This window comes from Grus americana, unplaced genomic scaffold (assembly GCF_028858705.1).
Source record: "Grus americana isolate bGruAme1 unplaced genomic scaffold, bGruAme1.mat scaffold_580, whole genome shotgun sequence".
Lineage (NCBI taxonomy): Eukaryota > Metazoa > Chordata > Aves > Gruiformes > Gruidae > Grus > Grus americana.
This window is the reverse complement of record NW_026561815.1, coordinates 30,672-39,774: the sequence shown is the minus strand read 5'-3', so window position 1 is coordinate 39,774 and position 9,103 is coordinate 30,672. Positions and strand designations below refer to the sequence as shown.

Here is a 9,103-nt window from a genome sequence, read left to right as displayed (position 1 = left end):
TTTAAACTACTACTCCCAGGGAGGTGACATGTTCTACTGCTGCTTATAATTTTTTTTTTCCTTTAAACCATTATTTTTATTTTAACTACACTACATTTTTTTTTTAAAGTAATATTTTTGTTCACAATATGTGTGTAAACAAAAGACAGAACATTAAAGGCCACCAGGGACACAGAAGCACAAAGACAAACACAACACTGACAACAGACACACAAATTAATTTCCTGCCCCTCCTTTAGGACAAAACTCAAACACAAACAATAACACCCAAATAATGACTGACACGCAAACATTTCACTACCGGCACAACAAAAAAAAATCATTCTTTATTACTTCACCTTTATTGATACTTTCTTTAAAGATCAACAACATTAGGCATTAATACAGATGTTTCCATTGATGCACTATCACCATGGCAAGGACTCAGAGCAATGACAATTACTAGCTCAGGCACATTGACAGTCAATCTCTCCTGCTTCACTTAACATTTTTCTCGTTCCAGAGCTTTCTACTACAATGGAATCTGGATCCTCTGATTCCAACCCCTGGCCAAACACGTGCAGCTTGCAGTCACCTGGATAGCTACTCTGATTCCCTGCCTTTAAAGAATAACACCAAACACCTTCGTTAGTTTACATTATTACACAAGAATCTACACTGCTCAGGCAAAACCTTTACAATCCCATCCTTCTAAAACATCCATTACACCCTCTTGCATGCCCACCTGCTCCTCCTCAACACTGGTCACTTTAACACCCAACACCCTTTGCCTTCAAAACCAACACTGCTACTAGTGTTAACACTACTACCTCAATCACAGGCAAATACAAAACTCCAGAGGACCGCTCCTCGGGAACGCTGTTCCCGGGAGACGCCATCACAATTTCATCTCTCGCCCTGCCTGGCAAAAACCCCGGCCCGAACCGCAGCGCCGTCCAAACATTGGCGACGAACGTCGCCTCGCAGAGCGGCCAGGACATGGGGAAAAAAAAAACCCAGCCGGGGGAGGAAAAAAAAAAAATCCCCCAGCCGGGGTTTTTTTTTAATCTAATCTCAAACAGCAAAACGAGCTTGCTCTACCTGGAAGAAAAAAAATACACAGCACACCCCCCACCCCCACCCCAAAATTAGGCACCACCACCTCACGCTCCAGCCCGCACCCAAACACACGTCCATTCCACCGCAACCGGACATCGCCCCCTCCTTCCGGCGCTCCTCGGGAACGCCGTTCCCGGGAGACGCCATCACAATTACATCTCTCGCCCTGCCTGGCAAAAACCCCGGCCCGAACCGCAGCGCCGTCCAAACTTTGGCGACGAACGTCGCCTCGCTGAGCGGCCGGGACCGGGGGAAAAAAAAACCCAGCCGGGGGAGGAAAAAAAAAATCCCCCAGCTGGGGTTTTTTTTATTCTAATCTCAAACAGCAAAACGAGCTTGCTCTACCTGGAAGAAAAAAAATACACAGCACACCCCCCACCCCCACCCCCAAAATTAGGCACCACCACCACCTCACCCTCCACCCCGCACCCAAACACACGTCCATTCCACCGCGACCGGACATCGCCCCCTCCTTCCGGCGCTCCTCGGGAACGCCGTTCCCGGGAGACACCATCACAATTACATCTCTCGCCCTGCCTGGCAAAAACCCCGGCCCGAACCGCACCGCCCTCCAAACTTTGGCGACGAACATCGCCTCGCGGAGCGGCCGGGACCGGGGGAAAAAAAAACCCAGCCGGGGGAGGAAAAAAAAAAAATCCCCCAGCTGGGGTTTTTTTTATTCTAATTTCAAAAAGCAAACTAGCTTGCTCTGCCTGGAAGAAAAAAATTACACAACACACACACACAGCCCAACACACACAAAAATAGGCACCGCCACAACCTGACGCTCCACCCCTCACCCAAACGCACATCCATTCTGCCACCCGCCCACCACAACGGGCCACGGCCCCGATTCTTGGCCCATCTGTGGAACGGCCTCACCCTGTCCCTTAAGTCAGCATCGCCGCTCCGCCTGACTCTGTAGAGTTAGCGCTCATAGGCAGGGACCAGGGAAGATGCCTTGCTAACTGCACCGCTCCTTCGCTGTTGCTTGGATACTCCACAAAAACCTCACTCGAGGCTGTCGTGCGGGAATCCAAATCGTGCCGTGGCACCTGAAAACCACAACGGAAGGGCTCTAGGGCCGGCTGGCCGACAATTACCCTCTGCCTCGCAAAACGGCCCGTACGACCTCCGCCCCAACCGACTGTACTGACAGATTACCATCCTGGGCTGGGGCCGCTCTCTATGCCGGCTCTGCAATGCCCAACCACCCAAATGCAACAAGAGCCATACCGAACACCAGGCAACGCCAAGCACTGCAATGCTATATACAACCAAATATAAAGCATGCCTTAACACAACGCTATGTAACACTGGACAGTCTCAAATGGCAGGCAATACAAATACAGAGCCAGGCAATGCAATACAGAGCCGCGCAACGCAACACAGAGGACCGGGTCGCTGAACACAAGACAGTCTCCATTGGCAGGCAGTACAAAGACAGAGCCGCGCAACGCTATACAGAGCCAAACACAGAGCCGCGCAACGCAACACAGAGGACCGGGTCGCTGAACACAAGACAGTCTCCATTGGCAGGCAGTACAAAGACAGAGCCGCGCAACGCAACACAGAGGACCGGGTCGCTGAACACAAGACAGTCTCCATTGGCAGGCAGTACAAAGACAGAGCCGCGCAACGCAACACAGAGGACCGGGTCGCTGAACACAAGACAGTCTCCATTGGCAGGCAGTACAAATACAGAGCCGCGCAACGCAACACAGAGGACCGGGTCGCTGAACACAAGACAGTCTCCATTGGCAGGCAGTACAAAGACAGAGCCGCGCAACGCAACACAGAGGACCGGGTCGCTGAACACAAGACAGTCTCCATTGGCAGGCAGTACAAAGACAGAGCCGCGCAACGCAACACAGAGGACCGGGTCGCTGAACACAAGACAGTCTCCATTGGCAGGCAGCGGCAAGGCAGAGCGGCGCAGGGCAAGGCAGGGCACGGGCCCACGTAACGTGAGGCAGAGCGGCGCAAGGCGTGGCAGAGCGCAGGCCCACGTAACGCGAGGCGGTCTCCGTTGGCAAGCAATACGAATACAGAGTAGCGCAATGCAATACCCAGCCAAAGACAGGGCTGCGCAAGGCAATACAACACAAAGCGCTACAAAACAAGACGTCTCAGATGGTGGTCAAAACCAACACAAATTGCAGCAAGGCAACACAACACCAGAACAACGGGGGTGTGTGTGAGAAGCTAGGCTTTAAGACACAAGCCTCTAAGCATATGTTGTGTGAAAGGGTACGAGTCTGATGTGTGGCTGAGGGAGGCCCTCCCGTTGAGTCACGAGGTTCAGAAAGGACCCCCTTGCTTTCTAAACTCCTTCGCAGAGAGGAGCCTAGGTGCGGCTAGGTCCAGTCTTAGTCCCAGACTTGGTCAACGGTTTACATCTAAAGGATTATGTGTGTAGCCACAGATCAGAGTCAACGTTTGCCTGTCAGAGCCCCACTAAGGACTTTCACTGAAACAGTTTCGCAAAGTTGAAAAGAAAAATAGGTAGTTTATTGAGGCGACAGATATAAAAAGTTTGGAACTGCCGTTGATAAATGCACTTACTGCAACAATTTTGAGCTCAAGTTAATAGTTCAGCGCTTTTGTTAATGATAGTTTTCCCAGGGTAACATCCAACATAATCGGAGGCGCAAGTCTTACCAAAGAGGCGTCCCTGCTTGGGGAGGAGAGAGAGAGGTCCAGGCCCGTCAACCTGTCCAGATAGTTGGAGTTCTCGTCCTCAAAAAAGAGGATTCTGAATGCCAGATTTATACTTTTGGCGAGGTGGGACTAAGTCAGGTATTGTGTGCCGACTGGCCCTTAACAAGGCTTGTTGTGCAGTTGGTCGGGGCTGGGGGGGGGGGGGAAGTGGCGGAGAACAAACATGTTCAGTACAGAGGAGCGGTGGTCTGTTTAGTTTTACCAAAGTAAGGTCGAGCTGCGAAGGAGGCTCCCCCTCACCCCAGGCGTCACTTAGTTGATTAAGGAGTAGACCCGTCAGACGCCGCATCTTGTTAAGATGAACAAATTGCTCATCTCCTGCCCCTGTTCAGGTCCGGTGCTTATCAGTGCAAGATAAGCAAGTTGCTCAATCCCTGCTCTCGCCCAAGCTGGACTCCCCCAGGCCCCTTCTGCTGGGTCAAAATGGCCCTGTATTCGGCACCAACAAGACTAGACTAGTCCGGCATCCCACAGCATACAGGGATGAAAGATGGTATCAAACTTCAATTGAGGCGGAAGTTTCTAGAGCACGACTGTGAGTCTGGCACGCACCACCTCCACAAAGGCCACCTCGCAGAAACATCTGCGATGCGAGGTGCGCTTTAAGCTCCGATCGCGAGACGAGAAACGCTCGACGGGCCGTATTCCGAAGCGACGAGGCGTCGCGGACCCCGCGGATGCTCGCCGAGCGCGTGCGGCAGAACCTAGAGACCTGCCGTAAGGCGCCATACACATGACAAAGCACAGATCACGGAAATGACGCTGCAACGCTGAGAGAGGCCAGAATGTTTATATCCGGCACGATGGACCCGGGACCCCTATCTGTCCCTAGACTCGAGGCAGACTAAATAGCCCTCTGCTACCCTGGCGTTAAACCCCTGCTGGCCCTGCCCCCAACCACCATTTTTGCCCCTTAAATTACCTTTCAGAGGGCAGAATCCAGATTCCCTTCTCATGGGGAAAAGGTCATCTAACCGGGACGCTCCCCCATCCCCCAGGTTCCGCTTCATCCCTCACGAGACAGAGCGTCGCCGGTCGCCGACGTGCCGCCCGGCGTCGACCTCCGCTGCGACGAAGCCCTCCTTGGAAACGCCTTCCTCTCGCCTGTCCCTTTTCCTCAGCCGCTCGGAGTCGGATTCTTCGGCCTGCCGTGCCGAGGCCTGACCGCCACCTGCAAAACTCAAAGGACGGGATGTGATTTTAGCTACGTCTATAATACGACACCTCAGAAAACTGCTACGTCAGCGCGCCGGTCATCGCTCGCCTCGCTTAAGTTCGCTCCGGTGCGGATATCCCGTTCGCGCATCGATTCGCGCCTAGAAAATACAACCGGAAAACCGTGAACTAGGCGGAGTCGCCGACACGCCGATCCGCTGACGTCGGACGCCGGCCCGCCTTTGTCTGGCGCTCCTCTCGCCTCTTCCGGGGGCCTGTGACGCACGGCTTGTCGCTCGGCCTCTGACAAACCCAAACAAACTGTGCAAAGTAAGGCGGTGGCCGCTGACCGGTAGCTTGATGAGACCGAAAGGTCTGTCATCTTTTCTGCATAAGCCTTCTAACTAGAGCTAAAACAAACAGAGAAGAGATACACCAAACCCCAAATATACCAACTAAGGCACATGTGAGATTGAACCCACTCCACTACCGCACAAACTGCTGCTCCCAGAAGGCCAGAGTACAGCTTCTGACCCCCGCCAATGCAATGAAACTGTGACAGCTGTCTACAGGTACTTGCCCACAGATGGACTGTAGCGTCTTCACCAAAAGAATCCGGTCACGCCAATGTTTTACCGCCACGCCACAAAGCTATGCTACCCCTGTCTTTAACATTGCTACACCCCCGGGGGGAGCGGCTCCGACCCCGACACGGCGCACAGACTCTGCAAACGCAACCCTGAGACACGAGAAGGCCGCGAGCAAGAACGGCTACCGTGGCGAAGGTAAGACTGGCGAGGAAGCCCTATGGCACCGCAACGTTGCGGGTGCTTTATAGCGGCCCCGGGAAAGAGACGACGGCCTTGGCCGGCGAGAGAAAGAGGCTGTCAAAACTGAAATGACAGATGCATCAGAGGCCGGGTTTTAAGATCTAAGGCCTTTAAAAACGTGGGGAATGAAACCTGAGAAAAGAACTCAGGGCAAACGTAACGCTCGGAGGAGCTGCTGGCAGCGCCCGGCTGGGCGCCGCAATAGACGTCTGCTCAGAAACATCTACGACACAATACACGCCAAACAGAGCTATGCTTTAAGCTATAACTACAAGAGAGAAACTGGCTTGATGAGCTCAATACCAATGAGCACAGATATTCAAGACTCATGAGATCTAATAAGGTACCTGGTGATCACAAAAAGCAGCGGAGGCATCGAGACCTGAGGGAGTTGCGGCGTACAGCATAAGACAGACAACGCAACCTACACGACAAAACCGCACGCGGGCTGAAAGCGCCCTGCCCGGCGCGGTCTAGCACGGTGCCGACGAGTAACCCGCGCCCTTTGCCTACCCGAAGGCGACCGCTCCCGGACAGCCCTCTCCCGTACGCTAACTTTAAAAGCCATCCCCTGCAACTCCCAAACTTGTCCGGACCTACCTTCTTACGGCGCTCTGCTCTCCTCCTCTGCCGCTCGTCGGTGGGCATCTAGCCAGTCCGCATCTGGAAAAATCACACCGAGTTATCAAACAAGTCACCCAGATGCCGAGTGAGAGCCAAACAATTCCGGACTGGCCGTATCGGCACGCTAACCGTACACTCCTATTGCTATTCCGCCTATCCCCGACTCGACAGCCCTGGGCAGAGCAGCTCCACACACACACACCACACACAGAGACAGACGCTACACAGAACGCTACAAACAACGCAACTCACAAACGAGAGAACACTCTTAGCGAGAGGAATGACTCCCGGACCGGAGAGGCTGCCGAGCAAGGCGACCTATAGGGCACGACACCCAGGTGAGGAAGCTCTATGGCAACCCCAGAAGAGAATTGACCGTAAATGGCCCGTTATAAGAAGTTACTGTCAAAACCGAGATGATGGGGGCAGCAAGAAGCCCGTCTTCAAGACCTAAGGAGGTAAGGATGCAGGGAGGAAGACCCAGTCCCTGAAAACGGATAGCTGGAGAGCAGAGCTCCGAACGCAGCCTGGTATAGCGCTGCAAATAGAGGACCCTCCAGAAACTTCCGACACGCAAGAATGATCCACGCCGTAATCTCGCTATGCGAGAAAAGAAGCGCCCGATTGGCGGTACGCTAACAAGTACCAGCGTTCGAGAGCCTAGGGACGGCGCCCGAGAAGCATGCCATGCCCCTCGAGCGCCAAGAGGGCGTTGAGACCCAAGGAAGGGCTAAGACACACAGGACGAGACACGCAGACATAACACAGGCTGCAACTGCCCTGCCCGGTCTAGCATCGTGGTGACATGTAACCCGCTCCCTTTGCCCAGCCAAGGGGAACTGCTCCCAGACAGCCCTCGCCCCGGCGCTAGCCATAAAACCCCTCCACCACGACCCCCAAACTCGCTCCCTCCCTGGCCATGGTCCCTCAACTTAGCTTTCCGAGGGCCGGGGATCCGAATCCATCAGCAACAAAAACATCACCACCGCGCATTGGCTAACTGGGATGTTCCTGCAATTGCCCGGTGCCTCTTCATCAGCTACAATAGAAAACAGAACACAAACAAAACAGCACTGTCAGTCAGCGTTGCATCAACCGGCCAACACCAACCTCTCCCATGACACCCCCTTCCTCAGAAGCACCGTGTCTTTCTGCTCACCTGCTCGGTCCAGAGATGGACCGTGCAGCTGTCCTCACTTGCAGCACCTAAGACGCCAAGAGACACAAAATTACTCCTATGTTTGTCAGAAGTCACCGCTCCCACAATCGCCCTCGCCATTCCTCGAGCTCACCTCAAATGATCGACCCACCTCCTTACGGCGCTCTGCTCCCCTCCTGTGCTGCTCTTTGGTGCGCTTCCTCTCTCTCTGCATCTGGAAATAAAAAAAACAAAACCCCCAAAAAATTAAACAAGTCAGCCAGATGCCGAGCGAGAGCCAAACAATTCCAGACTGGCCATACTGACACACTAACTGGACCCTCTTCTTGCTATTCCACCCAACCCTGGACTCGACAGCCCCGGGCAGAGCAGCTCCACGCCCAAGACACACACGCACGGGGATCAACGCTACACAGAATGCTACAAACAACACAAATCACAAGTGAGAGAAAACTCTCAGCGAGAGGAACGACTCCCGGACCGGAGAGGCTACCCAACAAGATGACCTACAGGGCGTGACGCCCGGGCGCAGAAGCTCTATGGCAACCCCAAAAAAGAAGTGAATGTGATGGCCTGTTATAAGAAGTTACCATCAAAACCAGGGCAAGGGATGCGGCAAGAAGCCTCTCTTCAAGACCTAAGAATGTAACGACGCAGAGAAGAAGCCCCGGTCCCTGAGAACAGACGGCTGGAGAGCAGAGCTCCCGATGCGGCCTAGGACTAGGCTGCAAAAAGAGGACCCGCCGGAAGCTTCCGACACGCGAGAACGATCCACGCCGTAAGCTCGCTAGGCAAGCAAAAGAAGCGCCCCGTTGGCGCTACACCGATGAATACAGGCGTTTGAGAGCCTAGGGATGGCGCCCGAGAAGCACGCCGTGCCCTTTGAGCGCAAAGAGGGCGTTGAGACCCGAGGAAGGGCTGAGACACACAGGACAAGACACACAACAAACATACCACAGACACAGGCTGGAACTGCCCTGCCCAACACAGCCTAGTATTGTGTTGACAAGTAACCCGCTCCCTTTGCCCACCCTAGGGGACCGCTGCCAGACAGCTCTTGCCCCTACGCTAACCGCAACACATCTCCCCTGCGACCCCCAAACTTGCCCCCTCCTCGGCCCGCTCCCTCCCTGGCCCCGGTCCCTCAACTTAGCTTTCAGAGGGCCGAGGATCTGAATCCATCCACAACAAACAACATGCACATTGTGCATCGGCTAACTGGGATCTTCCGGCAGTCGTCTGGACCCTCTTCGCCTAGAGTAAACACATCACCAAAACAAACAAAACATTGCTGTCAGTCAGCATCGCACCGGTCAACACCAACCTTGCCCACAACACCCCCCTTCTCAGAAGCACCGTGTCTTTCCGCTCACCTGCTTGGTCCAGAGACTGACCCCTGCAGCCGTCATCCCTCGTGGCACCTAAGACGCCAAGAGACACAAAATTACTCCTACGTTTGTCAGAAGTCACCGCTCCCACAACCGCCCTCGCCGTTCCTCCAGCTCACCTCAAACGG

General features: G+C 54.1%; 1 long non-coding RNA gene across 1 annotated transcript; it reads right to left on the bottom strand.

Annotated features, from left to right (window-relative positions):
- Nucleotides 1–448: 448 nt before the first annotated feature.
- On the bottom strand, nucleotides 449–7,469 carry LOC129200860 (uncharacterized). Its single transcript, XR_008575133.1, has 6 exons — nucleotides 7,361–7,469; nucleotides 6,405–6,467; nucleotides 4,742–4,990; nucleotides 3,760–3,949; nucleotides 1,981–2,153; nucleotides 449–599 (listed from the first exon to the last, which is right to left on the bottom strand). It is a non-coding gene; the product is annotated as an uncharacterized LOC129200860 (long non-coding RNA).
- Between the last annotated feature and the right edge of the window lie 1,634 nt (nucleotides 7,470–9,103).